The sequence below is a fragment of the Astatotilapia calliptera genome, unplaced genomic scaffold, assembly GCF_900246225.1.
Source record: "Astatotilapia calliptera unplaced genomic scaffold, fAstCal1.2 U_scaffold_64, whole genome shotgun sequence".
NCBI classification, from domain to species: Eukaryota; Metazoa; Chordata; class Actinopteri; order Cichliformes; family Cichlidae; genus Astatotilapia; species Astatotilapia calliptera.
The window spans coordinates 13,401-40,103 of NW_020535805.1; positions in this window are offsets into that span (position 1 = coordinate 13,401).

The window sequence follows — 26,703 nt, forward strand, 5'->3', positions numbered from 1 at the left end:
TGCTGTGATAGACAGCTGGCATCAAAGTGTGAGCGAGGAAGAGAGGAAATAGGCAGCAGGGAAGTGTGAGAGGTATCATCATACACACATTCCTGTTGTGAGACCTGTGCAGTGCAGGCCGACGCTGACAGGGACGCCCCCTCCACATGGGATTTCAAGCTGCTTCCATCCTTTCTCATTGAGCATCGTTATTTGTGCTGCATCAGTCTATCCTATAGCAAAATTGGACTGACGGAGTGTGTGGGTAGACTCATTACTGAGATCTTTGCTTTAAGCTACACTTATCAATATTTATATATCAACAATGACTCAAGTAATATATAAGGGATTGCTGGTGAGGAAGTCTCAGAGGATTAATATCAACTCTGAGGTTTACCTCACTTTAACTTATCTGTTGATTACTGAGGCCTCAGCAGCAGGAGACACCACACGGCTTTAATGTTATTCTTATACTTCCAACACCATCCAGAATGTCGTTTCATGCACCAGGCAGATGGGAGACCAAACCAGAGATAGAAAACACAACATCTACAACAATATACGTCCAATACTGATCATTCTTCTGTGTCAGTTAGGCTCGTTTGCGATATCAACTTTGTAAAACAACATTTACATTTAGTTCTGATTATTTTTTCTTCCACTTATCCAGGACCGGATCACAGAGAAGCCCGACCTCCCTCTCCCCAGCCACTTCCTCTAGCTGATCCGAGGGACACTAAGAGACGGTCTCTCCAGCGTGTCCCGGGGCCTCCTCCCTGTGGGACAAGCCCAGAACACCCAGGAGGAGTCAGAAAACTCATTTCTGCCACTTTTATCCACAGTGTTGTTCTTTCAGTCACTACCCAGAGATCATGGCCATAAGTGAGGGCAGGAAAGTAAACTGACCAGTAAATCGAGAGCTTTTACCCTCAGCTCTCTTTTCACCATAATGGACCAGTACAGCATCTGAGCAGAGAAAAGGAAGAAATAATGATGTGAAATGATGTGGACCCATTGTTAAAAACAATAATCCATAATAGATCGATATGTCATTACTTTGGTGTCATGTTAATGGTTATTAGGTGGTTTTTATCAGGAGACAAATCTGTACAACAACCTATGAAAATACATTTAAAAGTCAAAAATGTATGAACATGCCTCTGTGAGTCACCTCAGGCTGACTGATGTTTTCTCTTATATCACCTTTGTCGTTGTCTACCTGAGAATAAGCAGCAAGAACAAGTGTGGGAACTAGATTCAGTCATTAGCAGACTTGTGGTGGAATCGTTGGCTTGGACAATTACAATCCAGGTGACAAAGACACAAATGCATCAAACTGACATCAACAAAGCTGATTCTCAGTGAGGCTGGGATTGGCACTTATAACAATTTCAGGCCCCGGGTAAATAATCTTTTGTAAGCAACAGAGCACTAAACTTCAAAAACAAAATGTAATCCCCACCACATACAGGGTGATGACAGCGAGTGAAGGGTATCAAGGTTAAACAGTGAGAGCTGACAGAACTGTGGTCAGAGAGCCTCCACTGATGTTTCCAGCTGTCAGCCAGAAGCAGCAAACTGATTTTAAAACAGCTCTTTAAAGTGGAAAAAGACAAACATTTCTGACATTTTGTGTTTCCCCTGCAGTGCAGCTGGGGGCACCAGACGGCAGATTCGGGTCAGGCAGGCAGCCCCTCTGCTCTCCTGGGTACAGACTGTAAATGAGTAAAGCTTGTTTAGCACACACACCAGTCACTGTGCTGCTGCTCAACACCCAGAGCAGTCAGAGCCTAACACCCTGACAGGAGCTGAAGCTACTGGAGTTACCCTCTCAGATATTTCAGGTGACTGTGTGATGAATAGTGATACTCTAGTAGCTTGGCTTTGAGCTTTACTCAGCCCAGGATCCCACTTATACCAAGCCCTCTGGCTTCAGCAACTCCTGTTTTCTGTGATGATTCCATAAAACTGAGACACCATCCTGAGTTTTGGAGCGTCCACAGGTCGAGACTGCTGCTGCTGTGACCCAAGACCAGGAATAGGACCTGGATGGGGGAAACGTAGCTGCTGACTTTAGATGATGTTACCTACACCCACTTTCAGTCTCAAAATTAAGTCAAAAAATAATCGACAAGTTCTTTCATTGCCATCCGAACCCTATTTCCTCATTATTATATGACAAATTAAGAAAACAAAATACATTCAGTCAGTCATCACCTTTCCCGCTAAATCTGGGCTCCATATATTTCAGTTCAATACTTGTTCAGTCGCTCGGGCCATGCTACTGAACTCAAATTCCTCATCTAATGACTCCACACACGGCCCAGTCATTCCAGCAGCCTGATCATTCGTGTTCACCTAGAGTTAAATTTACCACTAGCTTCCTCCTCATAAGCTTGCAGCAACACATTTAAAAGTTTGTACATTCAAAGATTTATCATGAGTGGTATCTCAGCCCTGTAAGCAGAAGGTGATGACTTTGACCTCCCATCAGCTCAGTCTTAGGTTCAGCAGTAGACCACACGTTCTTTATGAGCAACCGACGGAAAATGGGGAAAATGGGCTAAAGAACCCTTTGCTATTCAAAAGAATTACTGACAGTACACTCACCGTAAACCTAGCCACAGTTATAAAAGTTCAAAGAAACATCTACAAGAGAGCAGAGTGTTTCAAAACTCTCAGCAGGGCTTTAAACTCGCTGCGCAGGTAAATGAGACATGAGACTTCCAAACCCTGACCTGCATAGCTGCACTGGACTGCAGGAGTTTATCAGCGTTAAGGGTTTTACGTGTTTTTCACCAGATTATATAAATGATTGTAACTTGTAGTCACAGTTGGTAATATCAACACTTCACCGAGTTCTTTTGATTCCTCAGAGGCGTCCAATGGAAGACAAAACACTGCTCAGCAACGTTCCCTCTAAGCTGCGCCGTGCACAATTGTGCACTGCTGGCACGTCTCTGCGCACAGAAAATCTGCGTTGCGCACAAAATAAAATCTAACCTGAATTGGAATTAAAATAAATACTTTAACAATTCTGTTTGCAGTGTGAGTCAGTGACTGGCTGCTCCTGTATGGGATCAGAACGATGCCACCTTATCCCACAGTCCAGCCAATGATGCGATTCACATTCGTATATATGTGTAACATAGTTAAATAGAGTTGAAGTTAAATCCCGCTAAATGGGACATTGGCGCCACCTACTGTCGAAAAAGTGACCCTGCAATATTCACAAAGGGCAAGGGATTCTGGGTAATCCTCAGAATAATGGAGGATTCCTGCAAGGTAAGGAATGCACAAATGTCGTGGGGAGGAAAAAATCATATCGCAGGCTGTTAAAGTAATACAGTCTGACCCGATTATTTTTGTTGTTTATACATCATTTGTTGCGGGTCATTTCTCCAGTCTTTATGTTGAACTGAGTGCACGTTTATGTGAGATTTCTTTATTGTGAGGAGAGGAAACAAAATGGGAGCATAGTTAGCTAACTCTGTTGTTGCTTTCCCGTTTAGATTTTGTGCTGATTGCCCACGACATTAAAAAGAGAGCATTCTAACCATTGCCTTTTTGCTGTGAATGCAGGTATGTGACTGTGCCACACTGTTTAGAGAATTTACATTGTTCCATGTACAGCTTTAAAATATATTTCTATATTCCTTTCATTTGGGAAATTTAACATGCAATGTTAATGGTGTTGAAGTTTTTCTATTTTGGTTGTATAAATTTACCACTATACGATCACACTGCAAGTGGAAATGTAATCCTCAGAATAATGGAGGATTCCTGCGAGACCAGAGAAGACACTACACAGAGGTCACATTGGTGCCGTGACTCGTTCGTGACGCTGCTGGATCGGGCTGGTGTCTTCTCGTCGCAGCAGCATCGTGGAGCATCAGCTTCCTTATTGTTTAGTCTGTTGGGTAACGGAATCAAACTTTGGGGACTGTTGGACATACTTTTATATTGGCTTTGTATATTGCCATATTGTATTAAGTCCACCTTAGCTCTATTAATATTCTGCTAGATATGGATCTCAGTGACTCAGATGACACCCCAAATGTGACTCACCTTGATGTGGGTAGGGGTAGAGGGTTCACAGCTGTTCCTTTTTCACTGGGTGACTGTCGGGTGGGGCATAGAGCAGCAGATAGTCCTTGTGGGCCTGTGGCTGAGTCGCAGTTGGTACAGTGCACTAAGGCATTGGCCTCAGACCCCCCAATAACTGATGTGAGTCTAGTCGACCAAATGAGCGACATTGTGCAGCAAATTGGGCAACGCCTGGCTGATAGCATTCTGTCACACCTGACTACGCCACACACTTCGAGCCCTGCATCTGCTACATATACATGTCCTGAGGTGGCGCATGAAACAACAGATCTCCCCTCCAGCCGCTCACTAGATCTCTCTCAAGTCCAGCTGGTGGCTCCACGACAGGTTAAAGACCCACCTGTGTTTCGGGGGGAGAGTTCGGACTCATTGTCTGTTGATGAGTGGCAGGAAGCCATGCAGAGTTACATAAAGAAGAGTGCCATTCTTCCAGAAAACCAAGCTGAGGAGATTTTGATGCATCTGAGAGGCAGGGCAAAAGATGTTGTGAAATTTGGTGTGAGGAATGGTGGAATTGATGTCCAGCATAATCCACAAGCTATCTACAGACTTCTGCACAAACATTTTAGTTCCACCCAGTGCTCGTCTGTGCCCCTGGCTGACTTTTATTCCACCCTGCCGAAGGACCGAGAGGATCCATATGAGTACTGGCTGAGGCTGAACAAGGCTGCTGATGTTGTTGGCAACTGTCTTAAGGAGCAGGGGAAATCTTTTGAGAACTCTGGTGTGGAGGTTGCACGCATGTTCATCAGACACTGCCCCTGCAGAGACTTGGCTCTTATTTTTAGAACCAAAACATGTGACAAATGGTCAGCTCGTGAAGTTCAGGAGGTACTGGATGAGTATCACCTGGGTAAGGGGTTCCAGTCTCCTCCACAGACGGGTAACTGTGTCTATGTGAATAAGGCAGAGGTTAGCACAAATGGTACTCCTTGTTTGGCTGACCATGAGCAGAGGCCAGCTGTGAGTCAGGATGGCTCTGCTATTGAGAGGTTGATCAGCATGCTAGAGAAGGTGCTGCTTCAAGGCCCAGGCTATGCTCGAGCTAATGCCAGGCGACAGAGTGCCCGACTGCCGAGAATACCGGGCTTAGATGACACACCATGTTCCATCTGCAGAGATAGCTCCCACTCCACACTCACGCACTGTCGGGAAAACAGATTGTGCTTCCTGTGTCACCTACCTGGTCATTCGAGACGTAACTGCCCAGAGGGCAAGTGTACTCCTTCCAGTGGTCATCAGGGAAACTGAACGATCTGCGTGGAGGGGAGGACAGCGCAGACCCAGCAAGTAAGCCTCCCATCTTGGATGTGACTGATATTAATGATTATGACACTTTGTATTCCACTTACAGTGGCATTGTCCCGCCAAATAAAACACTGATTGCACAGGGCTTGCATAGGCTCTCAAACACTGATAGTTTACTCTACTCTGCAGTGACTACTAGTGGTGGACAAGTTCTTAAAGCATTAGTGGACAGTGGATCTATGGCGTGCACCATAAGTGAGACAGTTGATGAGAAACTTTCACAATCGATACCTGCTATTGAGAGACGTTCAGCTGAAGACGTTGTCATTGTTGGTTGTGGGGGTCACCTCATTACGCCTTCTGCTATGTATGATCTTACAGTGTCAATATATGGCTTTAAGGTGGTGATTCCTGTTCTGGTGGTTCCGGGCCAGGCTGATGACATGATTCTGGGCAGCAATGCGATAAAGTGGCTTATTTCACAGTTAAAAATGACTGTTGGTACCCAGGATGATGCTTTTCCTCATTTGGCAACTTTGCTGTCCTATTCTGATGACTGTGGTGGCAGAGCAATACCTCCAAGTTTCGGCACTGCAAAGCTTAAGAGACGCATCACCTTGCAGCCCTTGTCTGAACATTTAGTGTGGGCTAAGCTGCCTGCTCCTGATGCCTCAGCGGTGGGAAGTGCTGTCATTATTGAACCCACTCAGTCTCGATCCAAACCTGCACAGATCCTAGTGGGGCGAGTTGTCACTTCCTTGTTTGGGGATGGTTGGGTCCCTGTTAAAGTGGTGAATCCCTCCGACAAGCCCCTCACTCTCAGGAGAAATGCTAAGGTTGCTGATGTGTCCCCCTGTCTTTCTGTGCAGGACTTACCTGAACCTGTTCAAATTCGATCCAGTACACAATACACACAGAACTGGTCGCCCGCACCGAGATCAGAAGCGGAGATGTCACAGCGCTTGTGTGATTTGGGCCTGCAGGACCTGGACCTCTCGTCCTGTGAAGTTTCCCCAGAATGGAGAGATAGGCTGCTGCGACTCATTGAGCAGTATGAGTCCATCTTTTCAAGGCACAAAATGGACTGCGGTGAGGCTGCTGACTTTGTCCACAGAATCCGCCTGGTGGACGACAAGCCCTTCAGACTGCCATACAGACGGGTCCCACCATGCCATAACGAGAAGCTTCGCACTGCCCTAGATGAGATGGAGGAGTCAGGGATAATCCGTAAGTCCCAGAGTGAATTCTCATCCCCCCTTGTCTTAGTTGTTAAGCCAAATGGTGACCTGCGCATATGCAATGACTTTAGATGGTTAAATGCAAGAACAGTTAAAGATGCACATCCATTGCCTCATCAGTCAGACGCCCTCGCAGCACTTGGTGGGAATGTTTTTTTTTCTACAATGGATCTCACATCGGGGTTTTACAATGTCAGACTCCACGAGGACGACAAAAATACACGGCATTCTCCTCCCCATTTGGCCTTCATGAACATAACAGGATGCCTCAAGGCCTGACAAATAGTCCTGCTACTTTTATGTGGATGATGATGTCCATTTTTGGTGATGAGAACTTCACAAGTTTGTTGTGTTATCTGGATGACCTTATGGTCTATGCCCCATCCGAACAGGTGGCTCTTGAACGTCTGCAGATGGTTTTCTCACGACTTTCTGCCAACAACCTGAAACTCGCACCAAAGAAATGCCACTTTCTTCAGCGGTCTGTGAAGTTCCTGGGACACATCATATGTGGTGAGGGTGTGAAAACAGACCCAAGTAAAGTGCAGGCTATAGACAATGTGGAGGAAGCAGACCTGATGGAGTCTGACGGGGTGACACCATGTGCAAGGAAAATCAGATCCTTCCTGGGGATGGTTCTCTACTACCATCATTTTATCGAGCGGTGCTCTGCAAAAGCTAAGCCACTGTTTGATCTTGTGGCTGAACCAGCTGCGCTACGCAAGAGAGGTAGAGGCCGTAAGCCTAAATTTAAAAGGGGCCACGTGAAGCTGTCTCCGGCTAACTGGACTGATGAGTGCAGGGAAGCATTCAAGGCCCTAAAACATGAACTTGTGCATAGTGTCACATTAGCCCATCCAGATTTTACTGCGCCCTTTCTCCATGCAGTTGATGCTTCCTTTGACGGCCTTGGAGCCGTCCTCTCACAGTTGCCCCCTGATGGTAGCATCGCCAGACCAGTGGCATTCGCCAGTAAGACCCTGTCACACTCTCAGCTAAACTATCCAGCGCATCGTTTGGAGTTTCTTGCTCTGAAATGGGCAGTCTGTGACAAGTTTAGCCATTGGCTGAAAGGGAGCCACTTCACAGTGTGGACGGACAATAACCCGCTGACATACATCTTAACCAAGCCTAGGTTAGATGCATGTGAGCAACGATGGGTTTCAAAGCTTGCAGCATACATTTTTGAACTGAAGTATGTCCCTGGCACCAAAAATGTTGTCGCGGATGCATTGAGTAGAGAGCCATTTGTCCAGTCGTGCATAGGCCACAGGCTAGTCACTGAACCTTATGCTGCCCTATTGAACCAAATGCACGGTCTGGTGGATGGGACTGTGCAGGATATGTTTCGGTGTGCTGCAAACTGCCAGTTGGTTGTGGATCAGTCTGAGGAAGGAGCTACAACCATCCTAGCTAACCCTCAAGGTTCTCTCTCGTCACAGGATGTTTCTGCTGTGTTGGCTGCACATGACACTGGTGGTATCAGCCATGTGAGAGGTGTGGGATCTGATATCCCTCAGGTCCCAACTATTGCCCGTCCAGCCTGTACGCCGAGAAGTGAACTCACTAACCTGCAGGAACAAGATGAGGTTTTGGGCAGAGTTTTCTTTTATGTCCGGCGTCACAAGAGGCCCACCAGGCATGAACGTGCTAGCGAGTCCCGTGGTGTAATGAAATTACTCAGACATTGGTCCAGACTCTTGATTAAAGATGGTATGTTGTATAAGGTGAAGAAAGACAGGAACATGAACGTGACGATTTACCAGTTTGTTGTCCCAGACACTCTGAAGACTGAAGTTCTCCGAGGCATCCATGATACGGCGGGTCATCAGGGCCAAGTCCGCACCCTGTCTCTTGCAAGGCAGAGATTCTTTTGGACAGGGATGGAGCGTGACATCATCAATCATGTGAAAGGCTGTTTTCGTTGTGTGGTTGGGAAAACCCCAGAGCCGAATGACCGTGCCACACTGGAGAGCATTTGTACCACTGAACCGATGGAGCTAGTCTGCATCGACTTCTGGACTGCTGAACAGACTGACAAGAAGTGCGTTGATGTTTTGGTTGTCACAGACCATTTTTCCAAATTAGCGCATGCATTCCCTTGTAAGAATCAGTCTGCCAAGCAGGTTGCTCGCCGCCTGTGGAATGACTTTTTCTGTGTGTACGGCTTTCCCAGACGTATACACTCTGATCAAGGAGCCAACTTTGAGAGTCAACTCATTAAGGAGCTCCTGGACATGGCTGGCATCCAGAAATCACACACCACTCCTTACCACCCAATGGGGAATGGTATTGTCGAGCGATACAACAGGACCTTGGGAAATATGATACGGGCTTTGCCCCCTCAATCCAAAGCCAGGTGGCCGCAAATGCTTCAGATGTTGACGTTCTGCTACAATTGCACTGAACATGAAACAACAGGTTTCGCACCTTTTTTTCTCGTATTTGGGAGAATTCCTCGTCTGCCTGTTGATGTTGTTTTCCAGCATGTTCTCCCTGATGGTGCCGTTGTTGACCACGGTGAATTTGTCGCCCATTTGAAGCGTGACCTGTCTGAGGCTGCCCGCATTGCCAGGCAGAACAGCCGTATTGCCCAGGCTCGCCAGGCGAGGAATTATGACCGCAAGGCTAAGGGTGCGCCCCTCTCAGTCGGTGACAGAGTCTTGCTTGCTAATCGTGGTGAGAGAGGAAAGAGGAAGATCGCTGACAAATGGGAATCCACAGTTTTGAGGTGGCGTCTGTGAAACCTGACATCAATGTGTACCACATCAGAGACCCTGTGACTCTCAGGGAAAAAGTTGTTCACCGAAACCTACTACTTCCTGTGAGTTTCATTCCTGCAGGAAACGAGTGCATATCAGTGTCAACCTGCCCTTCGGTTGCGGATAGTGGACAAGGTGAACCAGAACTTCCAGGTGATGTGCAGGATGGTGAGACGAAGACGGTTCGCTGGCTCATGCAGATGGACCAAGCAAGTGACAGGGACTCTGCGGTTGGTCAACCTGGTTGTTCTCTTGGTGCGGCTTTCAGCGTCCCAACCTCTGAGGCAGAATCGACTGTGGCCCCGCCTGCTGGGTGTGACCCGTTGGTTTCCCGGTAGCCCTCCCGTGCTCCCTCTATTGAATCTGTTGTGTCCCGGAGTGCCTCCTCGCAGCTTCTGGCGGGAGATGCTCCACATGTCCTTTCCCCTGAGCTTGTGACTGACACACGACTGAGTACAGGGGACCGTGTAGTGCGTACACAGCCACCACCTCTTTGTACTAGATCAGGTAGACCTGTGAAACCTCCAACACGTCTCATTTGTGAGATCAATGAACAACAGGTTGATGATTCAGTGTCGACAGTTGACTCCTTGTTTTCATTTGTGCGAAATATGTTTTCAGGATAGATTACTAGCCGTTTTGCAAATGTGCTGTTACTCAGAACGTTTTGGGTAATACCTGCGTGGAGCAATGTTCACATCATGGGAGGTGTATACGGCATCTTTCATATCTGGGTTGGCAGGGGAATTGGCCGCTCTCTTGCTTGCCTTATTCCATATGGAAAGTTTTTTTAACTGACTTGAACTATCTTGTGCTCCCACGGTCACACTGTTATGTTTTATGCATTGGAAGTTTCTGTTTTTCTGTTGTCATGCCCCAATTTAGCAGGATTTAAGATGGGTGTGTGTAACATAGTTAAATAGAGTTGAAGTTAAATCCCGCTAAATGGGACATTGGCGCCACCTACTGTCGAAAAAGTGACCCTGCAATATTCACAAAGGGCAAGGGATTCTGGGTAATCCTCAGAATAATGGAGGATTCCTGCAAGGTAAGGAATGCGCAAATGTTGTGGGGAGGAAAAAATCATATCGCAGGCTGTTAAAGTAATACAGTCTGTTTGTTGTTTATACATCATTTGTTGCGGGTCATTTCTCCAGTCTTTATGTTGAACTGAGTGCACGTTTATGTGAGATTTCTTTATTGTGAGGAGAGGAAACAAAATGGGAGCATAGTTAGCTAACTCTGTTGTTGCTTTCCCGTTTAGATTTTGTGCTGATTGCCCACGACATTAAAAAGAGAGCATTCTAACCATTGCCTTTTTGTTGTGAATGCAGGTATGTGACTGTGCCACACTGTTTAGAGAATTTACATTGTTTCATGTACAGCTTTAAAATATATTTCTATATTCCTTTCATTTGGGAAATTTAACATGCAATGTTAATGGTGTTGAAGTTTTTCTATTTTGGTTGTATAAATTTACCACTATACGATCACACTGCAAGTGGAAATGTAATCCTCAGAATAATGGAGGATTCCTGCGAGACCAGAGAAGACACTACACAGAGGTCACATATGCAGCTAATCAACGTCGCTGACAGGCTATGACAGCGTCCTTATGTGCCGGTGTTTTAGCAAAGCGGCTGATGTGGAGTGAAGCCACGTTAATGACAACGTGTACAACCATTGGAGACGTGAGCAGGACAGACAAACAACTGACGGACAAAGTGTGGACTTTATACCAGTTTTTAAATTGTGTTGATCGGCCACGTAAAACCAGAGTTATGATAAAATATCTGCAATGTTTGGTTTTCTTCCTGAATACTGTCGTTGTTTATATTTACTGCAGGAAGAAACGGTAAAAACGGCGTTTTATAAGGAAAACGCTCGAAAGCCTGTGAACAAAAACAAAACTCCCAGCCTTTCCTATTGGTGGAAAAATGTACCATGTGGACCAATCAAAAAACGATATGGCAACATGGCCTTTAGTTGTTTAGGGAGGGGGAAGTTTTAGGAGTGACGGCGTGTTTGAGATGTGAGAGATTTGAGACGTTTAGTGTGTAGTTAGTGTGTAGTCAGTGTGTAGTCAGTGTGTAGTTAGTGTGTAGTTAGTGTGTAGTTAGTGTGTAGTCAGTGTGTAGTTAGTGTGTAGTCAGTGTGTAGTTAGTGTGTAGTCAGTGTGTAGTCAGTGTGTAGTTAGTGTGTAGTTAGTGTGTAGTTAGTGTGTAGTCAGTGTGTAGTTAGTGTGTAGTCAGTGTGTAGTTAGTGTGTAGTTAGTGTGTAGTCAGTGTGTAGTTAGTGTGTAGTCAGTGTGTAGTCAGTGTGTAGTCAGTGTGTAGTCAGTGTGTAGTTAGTGTGTAGTTAGTGTGTAGTTAGTGTGTAGTCAGTGTGTAGTCAGTGTGTAGTTAGTGTGTAGTGTAGTCAGTAGTGTTGTGTTGTGTGTCAGAACAATGAGGCGCCTGCTGAGTGTTACAGGTGTTACAGCAGTGACACATCTGCTGCTGTCAGGCCTGCAGGTATCAGGCTGTTGTTCTCCTTCATCTCATAGTGGACAGGAATTATTTTTGGAGCGGCACAAATAATTTGTGTGGCATCAGATTAGATGCAGAACAGCTGATTGTTCTGTGAATAGTTTGAAATGTTTATTTAAAAACGCCTTGGCTGCATTTTTAGGTAAACAGCTGCAAAACTTTGTTGTTTGCAAAACTCAGTTACTTTTTTTGAAGAAGTATTTAATTAATTACCCAACATTGGTCATTATTTACTGTATTTGCAGACAGAGTTACAGACTCTCTCCCAGACCACAGACTCATAATACAGTCAGAGTTTTTGTCAAGGCTACTGAACGGACCCACGCGCAGACAGTTCTTTCAAGGAAACAAAAAGGGGATTTATTTACAATAGGGATCACCTTAGTGCAAAATATATGTACAGTGAGTTGGGAGGGGGTCCAGGGCTCCAGGGAGAGAAGGGGGGGAATCCACACACACGCTTCCTCTTCCACTCAGTCACCGCCACCGTTCCTCCGCACACACGCACTCCTCTTCAGCCGCACTCGCTCCAACACTCCACACACTGCCCCACTTGGACAGGTCCGGTGATTCGGTCCAGAATCTACAGGGAGAAGGTCAAGGTTAGTTCCACAACATAAAACACATGTAAGCGATTCTTCTTTGAATATGCCACGAGCACGAACTCAGGTGGTTCGACGTTCCAGCGGTGAGCTGCTCTGTGCCACTGCCTTAAATAGCAGCTGGGGAAATCAGCCGGATCAGCCGCAGGTGGACACCATCCACAGGGGTGCGTGGGCCAAGAGTGAGAGCCCGTAATGAGCTCCACCCAGGCAGAGAGGAGGAGGAGAGACAAAAAACCAAAACTAACAACAACAAAACCTGTAGCCAGCGTGGGCCAACCAGAGAGACACGGGGACCGTGACAGTACCCCCCCTTAACGGGAGCCTCCTGGCGACCCACCAGGCTTATCCGGATGAAGGCGATGAAAGTCGGCAACCATCCCGGGATCCAACACAGCGGAACCCAGCAACGTTCGTCAAGGCCATAACCCTCCCAGTCCACCAGATAGTGAAGACCCCTCCCGCGACGGCGAGAGTCCATGATGCGGGAGATCGTGTAGGCAGGGAGGCCACCAATGACCCGAGCGGGCGGAGGGGGCCTGGAAGGAGGGCACAATGGACTGGAGAGACACGGCTTAATCTGAGACACATGGAAGACATTGTGTATCTTCATGTTGCGCGGCAACTTAAGGCGAACAGAAACAGGGTTTATCAAAGCAGCAATTTCAAAAGGCCCGATGAAGGTTGAGGTGAGCTTCTTCGATTCGGCATGAACAGGAACGAAGCGTGTGGACAACCAAACCTTTTGACCGATGGTGTACTCAGGAGCGTGAGTGCGGCGCCGGTCAGCCAGACGTTTGTAGCGTTCTTTCGTGCGCAGCAAGGCCGCACGGGTGGCCCTCCAAACCCGGCGACACCTACGAAGGTGAAACTGGACCGAAGGGACAAAGTGCTCACCTTCCAGAGCAGGGAACAGAGGAGGCTGATACCCCAGGGAGGCCTCAAACGGAGATTGCCCTGTAGCTGAAGACGTCAGGCTGTTGTGGGCATATTCCACCCAGGGCAGTTGGTCGCTCCAGATGGTTTGGTTGGAAGCAACTATGCAGCGCAGAGCGGTCTCCAGCTCCTGGTTAGTACGCTCAGTTTGTCCGTTGCTCTGTGGGTGGTAACCAGAGGAGAGACTGACCTTGGCTCCTAGCGCTGAGCAGAACTCCTTCCACACACGAGAGGTGAATTGCGGCCCACGATCCGAGACCACGTCCTCCGGGATGCCATGGAGGCGGAACACATGATGCGTGAGATGCCGAGCCGTCTCCAGGGCCGTCGGGAGCTTGGGGAGTGCAACAAAATGCGCATCCTTTGAAAAGCGGTCAACAATAGTCATTATAGTGGTGTTACCTGCTGACTGTGGGAGGCCGGTAACAAAATCCACCGCGATATGGGACCACGGCCGAGACGGTGTGGGTAAAGGTAGCAGCAAGCCGGCCGGAGGTTGATGTCCCAGCTTGTTGCAGGCGCAGGTTGAACAGGCAGAGACGTACTCCCGAACGTCTCGTGATAATGTGGGCCATCAGAAGTAGCGCTGAAGGAAGGTGATCATTCTGTGTACTCCTGGGTGACATGTGAAGCGGGCAGTGTGATCCCAATGCAGTACCTGAGACCGAGTGGCCGATGGAACAAAGAGCCGCCCCGCTGGTCCTCCTCCTGGATCTGGTTCAGCCCGCTGAGCCTCACGAATGGCCGACTCGATTTCCCATGTTATTGTACCAACGGCACAATTCGCTGGCAGGATGGGCTCAGGGTCCTGCCTCTCCTCAGGCACCGAGAACTGCCGTGATAGGGCATCCGGCTTCACATTCCGCGAGCCCGGTCTGTAAGAGATTGAAAAGTTGAAACGGGTGAAAAAAAGAGCCCACCTGGCCTGTCGAGCGTTGAGACGTTTTGCTGTTTGCAGGTAAGCCAGGTTTTTGTGGTCCGTCCATACAATGAATGGCTGAGCCGTGCCCTCCAACCAGTGCCTCCATTCCTCCAAGGCCAGTTTTATAGCCAAGAGCTCCCGGTCTCCCACGTCATAGTTGCGTTCGGCTGGGGAGAGGCGGCGAGAGAAGAAGGCACAGGGCCGTTGCTTACCCTCTCGCTGTTGTGAGAGCACCGCGCCGACCCCCGAGTCGGAGGCATCCACCTCCACAATGAATTGGAGTCGCAAGTCAGGCTGAGCCAGGATGGGTGCGGTGGTGAATCGGTCCTTGAGCTGTGTGAAGGCCTTTTGGGCCGCCTGATCCCACTGAAAAGAGAACTTAGGAGAGGTTAAGCGGGTCAAAGGCAGAGCGATTTTACTGAAGTCCCCAATGAACCGGCGATAAAAGTTGGCAAAGCCGAGGAACTGCTGAAGCTGACGGCGATCAGTTGGTTCCGGCCATTCCACAACAGCTTTGATCTTGGCCGGATCCGGTTTGAGGTTACCCTGGTCAATTATGTAACCCAGGAACGCCACTGTTTGAACGTGGAATTCACATTTCTCCCCCTTTACAAAGAGTCTGTTCTCCAGCAGCCGCTGCAGGACCTGTTTTACATGGGTTACATGATCGGTTTCAGTCTTAGAGAAAATCAGGATGTCGTCCAGATAGACGAAAACGAACCGATCTAGGAAATCACGGAGCACGTCGTTAACCAACGCTTGGAAGATGGCTGGGGCGTTGGTTAGCCCGAAAGGCATCACCAGGTACTCGAAATGACCGAGGTGTGTGTTAAAAGCGGTTTTCCACTCATCGCCGTCTCGGAGTCTGACCAGGTGATATGCATTTCGGAGGTCCAGTTTGCTGAACATGGTGGCCCCGTGAAGGAGTTCGAATGCAGATGAGAGAAGCGGGAGAGGATATTTTTTCCTGACTGTAATTTTGTTCAGCCCCCGGTAATCAATGCAAGGACGTAGCGATTTGTCCTTCTTCTCAACAAAGAAAAAACCAGCCCCTACCGGGGACGAGGAAGGGCGTATTATGCCAGCAGCCAAGGATTCTGAGATGTAAGTCTCCATTGCTTCCCGCTCAGGCCGCGAGATGCTGTACAAGCGGCTCGTAGGTAACGGAGCCCCAGGAAGCAATTCAATGGCGCAGTCGTACGGCCGGTGGGGGGTAACGACCTCGCCCTGTCTTTGCAAAACACCTCGGCCAAGTCGTGATAAACTGGCGGCACAGAGGAGAGGTCCGGTGGTTCCAAAGCTGGGGGCGGTTCGACAGTAGAGGCGAGGGGAGGGGCTGATCTAAGACAGTTCATATGACACTCCTCCCCCCACCCAGACATGCACCCCCTCTTCCAATCTATGCGAGGATTGTGGCGTCGTAACCAGGGGTGGCCCAGAACCAAAGGTGCGTGGGGAGCCTGAAACACAAAAAGGCTGATCGTTTCAGAATGATTTCCAGACAACGTGAGGGTAACTGGCTCTGTAACGTGAGTGATGTCCGGTAGGCGCTGCCCCGATAGCTCATGAAAGGTGTGGAGCCGGGAACTCCGTCGTGCGCGCAGGCGGCCGTCTACTTTCACACACAAACTCATTAAAGCATCTAGCGAGGAGGGCAATTCCCGCATGGCTAATTCATCCTTTAACTCTTCACAAAGGTTATTTAGAAGGGTACAACGTAATGCATCCTCACCCCAGCCGGTCTCCTCAGCCAGAATCTGGAAGTCAATGGAGTAGTCTGCCATACTCCGCTTCCCCTGCTTCAGGTTCAGCAACCGATGAGCTGCTGCTTCGGCGCCGGACCCCTTCTCAAAAACATTCTTAAATTTCGAGAGAAAAACAGCGTAGGTTATGTCTGGATTGGCTTTAAGCGCTGCCTGTGCCCACAGCAGCGCGCAGTCACGTAACAACTGTACAAAGAATGCGATTCTTGCTCCATCGTCTTCAAACAAACTTCTCTGTTGGCGGAAAACCAAAGAGCATTGCGTCAAAAATCCTGCACATTTGGTCAGCTCACCAGAGAAGGGCTCAGGGGCAGGTAGCCGGAGACCTATAGTGCCTGGCTCCAGAGCAGAGGGGGCTGTTACTTCAGCTGCTGCCGGCTCCACAGCTTGGGCTTTGGCGCCTTGCGGGGCGGGGTGAGCCGCTGAGGGCGTTCCTTCCAGCGGTGTAAGCCGAGCCACTGCCTGGGTGAGGGACGCAATCTGGCCAAGCAGGTGTGAGAACATAGCCTCGTGGCGGACCAGCACCGTCTCCTGTGACGCAAGGGCTCGCTGGACTGGGTCAAGGTCTGCTGGGTCCATATTCTGGCTGGAACGTTCTGTCAAGGCTACTGAACGGACCCACGCGCAGACAGTTCTTTCAAGGAAACAAAAAGGGGATTTATTTACAATAGGGATCACCTTAGTGCAAAATATATGTACAGTGAGTCGGGAGGGGGTCCAGGGCTCCAGGGAGAGAAGGGGGGGGGGGGATCCACACACACGCTTCCTCTTCCACTCAGTCACCGCCACCGCTCCTCCGCACACACGCACTCCTCTTCAGCCGCACTCGCTCCAACACTCCACACACTGCCCCACTTGGACAGGTCCGGTGATTCGGTCCAGAATCTACAGGGAGAAGGTCAAGGTTAGTTCCACAACATAAAACACGTGTAAGCGATTCTTCTTTGAATATGCCGCGAGCACGAACTCAGGTGGTTCGACGTTCCAGCGGTGAGCTGCTCTGTGCCACTGCCTTAAATAGCAGCTGGGGAAATCAGCCAGATCAGCCGCAGGTGGACACCATCCACAGGGGTGCGTGGGCCAAGAGTGAGAGCCCGTAATGAGCTCCACCCAGGCAGAGAGGAGGAGGAGAGACAAAAAACTAAAACTAACAACAACAAAACCTGTAGCCAGCGTGGGCCAACCAGAGAGACACGGGGACCGTGACAGTTTTATTTAAAAAAGAAAGTTGTGTTTTCAAAATTGAGTTGAAGTTATTTTTCCTTCCAACAGTGTTAACATGCTACAGGTCAGGAACAAGATTCTTTTTAATTTTCATTATAAGTGGGATAAATGTAAATGCTGTAATTTGATTACTTTAATAAACATGTAACTTGGATGGATCGGATGCTGGCGTGACCACAGCGCACACGTCTGCTGTTGCTCACAGTGGTCCAAGGGACGCTCAGGGAGTTTGTGTGTTCAGACACATGAAACATTAGAGGCAACATTGCTGCTCAGTAGATCATTTAACACTTTATTACTTCTAGAAGGGAGATGCGTCCTGCTCGACACGCTGCCGTGGGTCTCAAAGTGGTGGCGTGGCCCTAACAGTTCTGTTACAGAAGCTCTCTCATTCTAGTCTAAACAGCAGAGTCTCAGTAACTTGTTCCCCTCTGATCTACATTTTCCCAGGCAAGCGTGAGTCTGCAGCTTTCTACTCCTCAAGGACACACCGTCTCATGCCTTTATTTTCAGGACTGTGTCCACTTAATACTACACTATATAACTTTATTACACTTATTGATAAAAAAGCACAGCATTACAGAGGCACTGCAAATTATTTAATCCCACCACAGTTCATCTGCAGAACTCATCTGAGGGGACTTTATAAGGTGGGCCTGGTCCTCACAGGCTGTGCAATATGCTGCCATATGTGCTTTCTGTTTAATAATAATAGCTGTTTAGGTTTCCTAAACAATCAAATGCTGCTCAAATGTCCCTAGCTCCTTATCCATTCCACATCAGCTGCCTCCTTGCTTGCCCGTCTCATTTTGGTCACACTACAAGTCTTTTTCTCTTCATTATTCATCTTGGCTCTCCAGTGCAACTATTTTCTGCTATTAAAGGTTGCGTCAGAAGTTATTTGTTGTAACTGCTCAGTCATTTGAATGTCATGTCCTTTTCTGTGTCTTCACATTTCTTCTGTCTTCAGTGCTTTAAACATCTTTAGGTTTGGGCTACTACCGTTGGTTAGCAGGAGGAGACCGATGTTCCGCTTTTTCCTGTCCTCCACAGGATTGACTCCAACCTCATGTCTATGCTTCTTATATTAGCAACACATGCTTCCCAATATTTCATGTCATTATGGCAAAGATACAACGCAGTAATTCAGAGCTTTGTATAGCTCTGAATTTACAAATCACGCCAAAGTCGCCTCCAGAGGCTTTGATACACTACAGCTATACAGAGCTTTTGTTCCTCTTTCAAATTCAAATTCAAATTTTATTTGTCACACACACACAACCATACACAGTATGACATGGGGGTGAGATGCTTGTAGCTGTACAATGCCCGACCATTAAATGACAGAAGAAAAGTTTTACAATATTTACAATTTACTACAAAAATTTACAAATGTCCACACATTTCCTGTGGGTCGCCTTCTCTTCTTGCATCCATTTCAATTCCAGCATCATCCTGTATCCATGTGTTTGCTCACATCATGTTTTCTTAATCTGTGGTTCTGCTTTTCTATTAAAGTCTAAAACTTACGGAAAGTCGACAAATACCTGGTAGTAGCATTAAAGTCTCTCTTGTCTCTCCTGCCCTCTACCAACTCTCAGCCTCATTGTCCTTTGCTTCATTGCACACTCTGTGCTCTCTCCTGTCCTTTGTATCTTTCAGCCTTATCGCCGGCTCACTGCTCGATGCTCAGCTTCAGCAGACTCCAGCCTCTCTGCTCTACGTAGGTTATCAGCAGCCTCAAACCTTAATGCAGGATGTTGCTGCTCTCTGACCTCTGCATACCAGCATATTACAGGATCTCTGACCTCAGCTGCGTGGATCCTCGACACAGGTTCCCCTTCTGTCTTCTGTCCTTTGTCTGCTTTCTGCCTTATTGCATTCTCTCTGCTGGCAGTCAGTGGCCTGAATGCTGCCTCTCTGCTAGCATTCTTCAACCCAGTTAGCCTCCACTCCACGTACTCTAAATCTCACTGTCATTCTCCCTTTCAGACGCCTTCATGGAGCCTACCTCTTCCCCATCTCTGCCTCTCCTTCATCAGGCTCCATTCAAGCCTCCATCTTCATCTCTGCCACCAGCGTCCAGAGTCCGCGGGTCCTAATCCCTATCACTGCTGTGATGGGCCATCGGACACTAACCACCAAATACATCAATTGAATTCATTTCCTTCTAATGGGCTCTCTTTCTTGAACTAATATGTCTTTCTTATATTAACATATAGCACAAGTGTGCTTCAGTGAGCTACTTTTTCCTCTCTTACTTTGAGTAGAATTCAGAGCCTGCACTTTTTCACTTTTGCTGAGTAAAGAAGTTGATTAAGTACTTTGCAGACTTCAACCTAACTAAAGAACGTCTGTACTTTTGCCAGAAAAGCTGCAGCTTTTTCCACTAAAATGAGGGAAAAACAGAGACACTCAGTGTGGCTGAAGGAAAAAGGAGCTCGGACATCAAACTTATGGAAAAGTGGGTGGAGGAGGTGGTGACCTGTCCGCTTAAGATGAAAAGAAAATAGGGAATGGATGGATGAGTGAAAGACACAATAATATATGACGGGAGATTATTTAAAAAATCGAATACGTTTAAAGGTTAAACATCTTTCCATTTAATATTTTCTTTGCATCTGCAATGCAATATTTTTTTTATATTGCATTGCATATATATTTTTTTATAATTCCAGACATTTTGTGGCTTATGGTGTTTTAAATGTAAGTAATAATTAAAAAAGAAGAATTTAGCAGTGGTCATTGTAGTTTTACAGACATTTGTTCGTACACACGGTCAGGGGCACTTCTAAAAGTGCAGGATGGAGAAATTCAGGTATGAACACATTGAAAAAAACACTGATTGGTGCATAAAGTCTTCTTATGCACAGTTTAAACACAGATTTGTATGTAAATCTATTATTCTGCTGCAGAACAAATCCAAGGGTGTGACACACCTCTGAAAGCTGTTTTTCCTTGGTCAGAGTGGAAAGGCTTCAGTGGAGGTGGGGTGCAGCAACCCTCCCAGACTTATACCCACTGTGTATTTCCCACGTGGGCTTTGATACACTGCTCTGTCTACGTCCACTTTTCTGTTGTACCACTGTCACTGTGTGAAACGTGAATTCATCATCAAAAAGATCATTCACTATAAAATGCTGGAATGTTTGAGTCCACCTGAAGTGTTTGGCCAGTGTTCAGGAGAGTGAGATTTGGCAGCTGGGTGCAGATCTTAGAGAAAAGGGTTACTTAGAATAACATAGTGTCACACCAGAAGGTTTGGAGACCATGATCAAGCCCTGTGCTGCTCTGAGGACAACTCCTCTCTGTGCATTTACAATTCAAAAGGATATAAGCATATTTTTGTCAGAGTTATATTGTTGGATTGTTATTTATGCTTAGAAACATACAATCATATATGCTTATAAGTATATAATCGATTGCATAATGATAGAGGTCTGATCCTTAGTAGTCTGCAAAGACTCTGTGTGCTTCCAGAGTGTTCTGGCACACACATCCTAAGGTCATGAGAGAGCTCGTACCTTCTCTTTCTGTTTTATGGTGCAGGAGGACACCTACTCTGTCTCTGTTTAAGTGTAAGTGCCCTTTGTTTAGGTGAACTGCTGGACTCACAGGCCCATCAGAGTTAGTGGAGTCATTCACGGGGTCACCTGTTGACCCACACACATACCTACACTACACACAGACAGTACTCTTTGTTTACATGTATGCCTGTGTAAGATGTCATATGTTAATGAACTTGTGCATATTCATGGAACCTCAATAAAGAGCAGTGCTACAGCTAACTGAGAGTAACTGGGGTTCAGGAACAGCATTGTCACTGTTATCTCCCTCATGCACAAGATCACGCTGTCTCGGTGGAGTTGAATAAACTCGGCCGTCTGGTCCTTGCTGTCTAAAATATAACAGGACACTGGAGTAAACTCTCGACCATCTCACACACTGTTTATCAGTTTTCTGTTTGACGTTTATTCAGCTGTGTGAAAACCAAGGAGGAACCCACCCGGGGATTAATAAAGCTTGATTTAATCTAATCTAAGAACTTTTATCTCAGCCAAACCGATTTACTCACGAACAAACAAAACACTGAAAAAAGCCCAACAATAACATTTTACGTTGTCTAAGTGAATTATATATCACGTTTAACCCGAGCAGCGAAAGTCCGCGGTGATCTGAAAATGATGTGCCGGGAGTTGTGCCGTTCTCGGCCGCATCAGTGACCCTCGAGCTCCCGGCTAGCTGTCGAGCTGGTGGGTAGCAGACGCCTCTGAAAACGTCGAAGCACTTTGGCAAATATGCGATATCTTGATAAACCGAGCAGATATTTGATGTTTACACAGCTACTTTCTCGCCTGAAAATATGTTAAAAGTTTATTTTGTGACCCAGAAAGATTAGTATGAGTCATTTTAAAACTTAGTAGCGGCCGCCGTTGCTGGAAACTGGAGTTTGGCTGGGCCGCGCTATGAATTCTGGGATATGGTAGGCCACGAAGGACACACCCGACCCATCCTTCAAATTCGGTGAAAAGGAGGACTCATTTGTCGGCTGCATTCGGAGGAGTCTACGAATTTGGACAGCCTTCTGCGCGTCGCTGTGACGTAATCGGTCTACAAATGCGGCCTCAGGAGGACGCAGCCCATGAATTTGGACACGACCAAAGAGCTCTACCTGGTGTCCAATGCTTTTGCCATTGTAGTAGAATTGTCTTGGCTGTTCCAGCAATAGGGTTGTGCTTAGACAACCCTATCAATTTTACCTGAATTTCCAACCCGTTTATCTCATAAAGCTAATAAACAAAGATAAGTTTAGTTACAAATCTAATCAAAGCCATCAGTGTAGCTTTAAACTGATGTGCACTACCCTTATTCTAACCTAATAATACCTGACCTTGAGCATGGCCACCACATCGGTCTGTCCCAGTCTAACATAGTACAACACTGTAAACTTCATCATAGTACTGAAACGTACACTAAAGTAACCTGGTTTCTAAGCAAAAGAATATGTAGGTCCAATGTCTCCTTTAAAAACTGTCAAATGAAATAGGATATTACAATGAAGCTTTACATTTTCAGTTTATCAAACTGCACTTGTTGAGCAGTCCTTACATTTGAAAAAATCCTTTCCTCTTTGTTACTTTTTCTCATTCTCCGAGTGTCAGCACACTCACATTAATGTGTTCTTGTTTCTCTCCCTGGGAAATACAGCAACTGTACGTTAGCTGCCAGACCAGAAGAGTTTTGGAGACATTTGTTGAGCTGTCTTCAGTTGCAGTGTTGGGAAGGTTACTTTTAAAATGTATTACATTACAGATTACAGATTACATGCCCCAAAATGTATTCTGTAACATATTCCGTTACGTTACTCAATGAGAGTAATGTATTCTGAATAGTTTGGATTACCTATTACATTATCGTGCTTTTTACAACTACATGAATGTCCTATTGCTATGTGATTTATTACTATTACTGAAGGTTACTCTCCACACCAACACCAACCAGATGTTTAAATCTTAATATAAAAGAGTAACAGTAGGTGGACATTAGGTAAGGCTGCACTTTTTGCAGCATTCTCGTGTAGAAACTATTCCACGCGTATATAAAACAGGTCCGTGGCTCCGAACCGTAGTAAAGGGACCTCTGGCTGATACGTCGGGTTCGTGTCGGGCTCGCAGCTGACTTTGAACTACTATTTATGTTTGGTTCTCTCAATGTCACATAACACTTGAAGCTAAAAGAGTACTCAGGTACCAACAACATTATCACTTTCATGATAACGTATTAAACGTGATCCTTGGCTGTTCTGTTGCAGTGTGAACAGAGGACGGCCTGCTTCAGTGTGTTTTCAGACGCCTTCGACCTTTCTTGTTTATTCTTATTTTATCTTTGCAAACCACTGCCCTGCACAATATGTCTTTCATGCCACTCTGGACTCTCCACAGCTTATCAGTTAGAGCACAGAATAATGGTGCAAAAAAGCCCTCTGTTTGAAATTGATAAAGAAAAGGAGACCGTTTTTTCCCCATCAAACACTCTGGGCTTATCTGAGACGTGTGTGTTGAGAAGTGGTTGGAGAGCGCATACGCTCTAAGGAGCACGCCAGGCCCGAGAGTCTTCCTGGCTGATTGTTCAGGAGCATTAACTATGGGTCAGTCCCTGCAGGAAAACTGGGCTTGTTCATGAAACACCAGGACTGGTGCAGAGACATATGGAGAGATAAACCACTGTGTTACTGAAAGAATAGCCGCTTTGCAACAGAGAGACTCAGTGGGGCTTCTCAGAAATAAGCCAGCTCAAATTGCCTTTAAAAGGAAAAAGCTTGTGTGAATCCAGAGCGCTGTGATTAAAATGCAGCTGTCTGCTCATGGTGGAACCTCGTGTTTGTTCAAATCTTACTTTAGCCCTCAGCACAGTGGCTACAAAATAGTTTAGGTCTTAAGGTTATTAATAATACATGGTCTTTATAATTACCTTTATATTGCTTGTTGCATACCTAATTTTATGGTCATTTTATACCTGAGAACAGTAAAGGCTTGTTAAAGACCACGGCTGACGTTCAGAAGAAGAACGTTTTCAATTTAGGTTAGAAACACGAGGAGAACTGTAACACAGCTATACACAGCTCTCTCATCAGCACTCCTACAGACTGCTTTACTATGTGAATGTGTTGAACCACACCTCTACATGATTGATTTACGGTGTTCCCAGTGCCACTGACACAGGTGTATAACACAGCGTGTCTTTACAAACACTAGTGAAGGAACGGGACGTTTTAAAGAGCTAACTGAGCACCATAATGTCACCATTGCTACAGGTCAGTTTATGGAATTGCTTTTTGTAAATTGTGTTATTAATGTGGAAACATTTAGGAGCCACAGCAACTCAGCCAAAGAACATCAGACTAGATAAAGTAATAGAGTAGTGACCTTTAGGTTTTGTGCATGGCTTCTCTACAAAACTCCTCTGGTGTTAACATCAGCACATAAACAGTCTGCTGGGAGCTTTGCGTTTGTATTCTTCTCCATACTAACAAGATATCAAAAGGACATAAGACCTCGTGTCCTGTTGTATTCCACAGAAAGCTCTTTTACATCAGTGTGTTGCCTGTTCTTCAACCACTTCTGCTCTTTTTGTCAAGGTTACCCTAAAGGACTCAGATGGAGGAAACAGCTGAAATGTTTAACAGTTTTAAAGAAAGGATGAAACAACGACAAGTAATACAATCCAACAAATCTAAACCAGAAGACACAAGAGCGAAGAACAACAAAGGTACAACAGGTGGAGATGGGAAACACCAGGGAACATGGCTGAAACTAATCACGAAAGTCGGAACAAGTGTGGCTGTAGTTCAAGAGCTGGAGCAGGTCATCTACTAATAGGAGGACCAATGGTTTGATTCCTGGCTGCTCCAGTCTGTATGCCAGATATCCTTGGGTGACTAACCGTGCTGTATCCATCGCAATTTTCAATGTGAATGTTCAATAGTTAGCATGCAGAAAAAAGTGCTTGAGAACTGAGTGCAATAGAAAAACCAAAAAATCCATTTACCAAAAAAAAAAAAAAAATGAGGCACTATCAAATATAAACACAAGTAACTGAACACAGGAGCATCTTAACATACACAGGAGGAAAGCTGAAACTAAGAGCATTAAATATAAACGGTAACCTCAGATACAAAACTAAAACAACCATAAAACTTTAAAGACCTGAAAACACTTTTCAGAAGTAACAAGATGAGTCAGTATTTCTGTGGAAGCTTAGGAAGAGATTTCAGGTAAAGGTGGCAGTATAGTCTTTGCATAGCCCACTCACATCCTGGCTCATCCGAAACTTTGGCTCACTGTGACAAACACCCGTTTTCACACCTTGGCTCATGTGATTAGGAAGAGGATCAATAGGGGGTCCATGGCCCTCTCGGGAACACTTCCATCGGGCTCAAATCTGGGACTCTCCACCAGTTGCTCTTAGAACTGAAGAAGCTTCTCGGATGAAGCGTCTTCAAGGGAACTTAAAGAGTCCAGACGCTTTTCTTTCCAAGCTCCTTAGACTTTGCTTTGGTTGCTTTGCACACTGCCACATTATCACCCAGCCACTTCTATTTATGTAAAGACTCAGACAATACTGCCACATCAGCACTGCTTCTGGTTTTTACTTCTTCTCTTCTCTTCAAAGACTTTGCCAAGTGTGTTTTTTTCCACACAAAGTCTCAAGTTTTCAAACTGTTGCAGCATCTCCCGATGTACATCCATGTATATCTCTGAGGTTCTGTAATGGAATATCATTAAAATGGTAGTAAAAAGTGGCCGAATCATACACTGGGCTGCGGCAGCCACAGCACAACGCGCCAGGTCACAGAAATCACGAGGTTCATGACCAGCCTGTGACAGAAGACAGATTCTTTTTCTTCAATAGCCCTGCAGGTTGGAGCCGACTGAGTTTCATAACGTTCCTCTCGTCTTAATTCCATGTCAGATTAACTGACTGTTTTATTAGTCACATATTTTTTCTGGTCCTGGTATTTGAAGAATATAAATGAGCTGCTATAAAGTCAGTTGGTGTTGTTTTTCTAATTCTCAGCTGTTCTCTAATCCAGACTCCTGTTATCAGAGGAGTTAGTCTAAGTGCTTCTACTGGGGTGGCTGTAGCTCAGGTGGCAGAGCAGGTCCGCCACTAATCAGAAGGTCGGTGGTTCGATCCCAGGCTATCTCCTGGCTGCATACCAAATATCCTTGGGCAAGATACTAACCCCATGTTTGCCTACTGGTGGTGGTCAGAGGGCCCGGTGGCGCCAGTGTCCGGCAGCCTCGCCTCTGTCAGTGCGCCCCAGGGTGGCTGTGGCTACAATGTAGCTGCCATCACCAGTGTGTGAATGACTGGATGTAGTGTGAAGCACTTTGGGGTCCTTAGGGACTGAGTAAAGCGCTATACAAATGCAGGCCATTTACTGTTCACCTGTTTACCCCAGGATACAGGTCAGGGATGGTCACCCAAAATGTTCTCTTCCTCCTGAAGAACTGTGATGGAGTAACATGTCTGTTACATTAGTAGGATTTCTGTATGGTAATTGTCTTATACAGAGGAACCAGTGAGGGAGATGCATGAAGATCTACATGCAGCTCTGTATTGAGGAAAGAGAGTCACGATTCCCCCTGCTGGAGCCTACTGTGCATTACCAAAATGTCTGATTCACAACAAGAACGCAGGAGCGTTTGAAGCTATTGAGTGAGGGGCATGTACCGCTAAAACGTCTAATGAAATGGTGCAACATCAGCTAGTAGATATCTGAAAAATATACTGTGGATGTTCAATAAAAGGAGTGCGCACAAGGTACAGTTACATATGTCTGGACATTGCCACAAGTTTCATTTGATTCATTTCAAGCCATAATGCCACT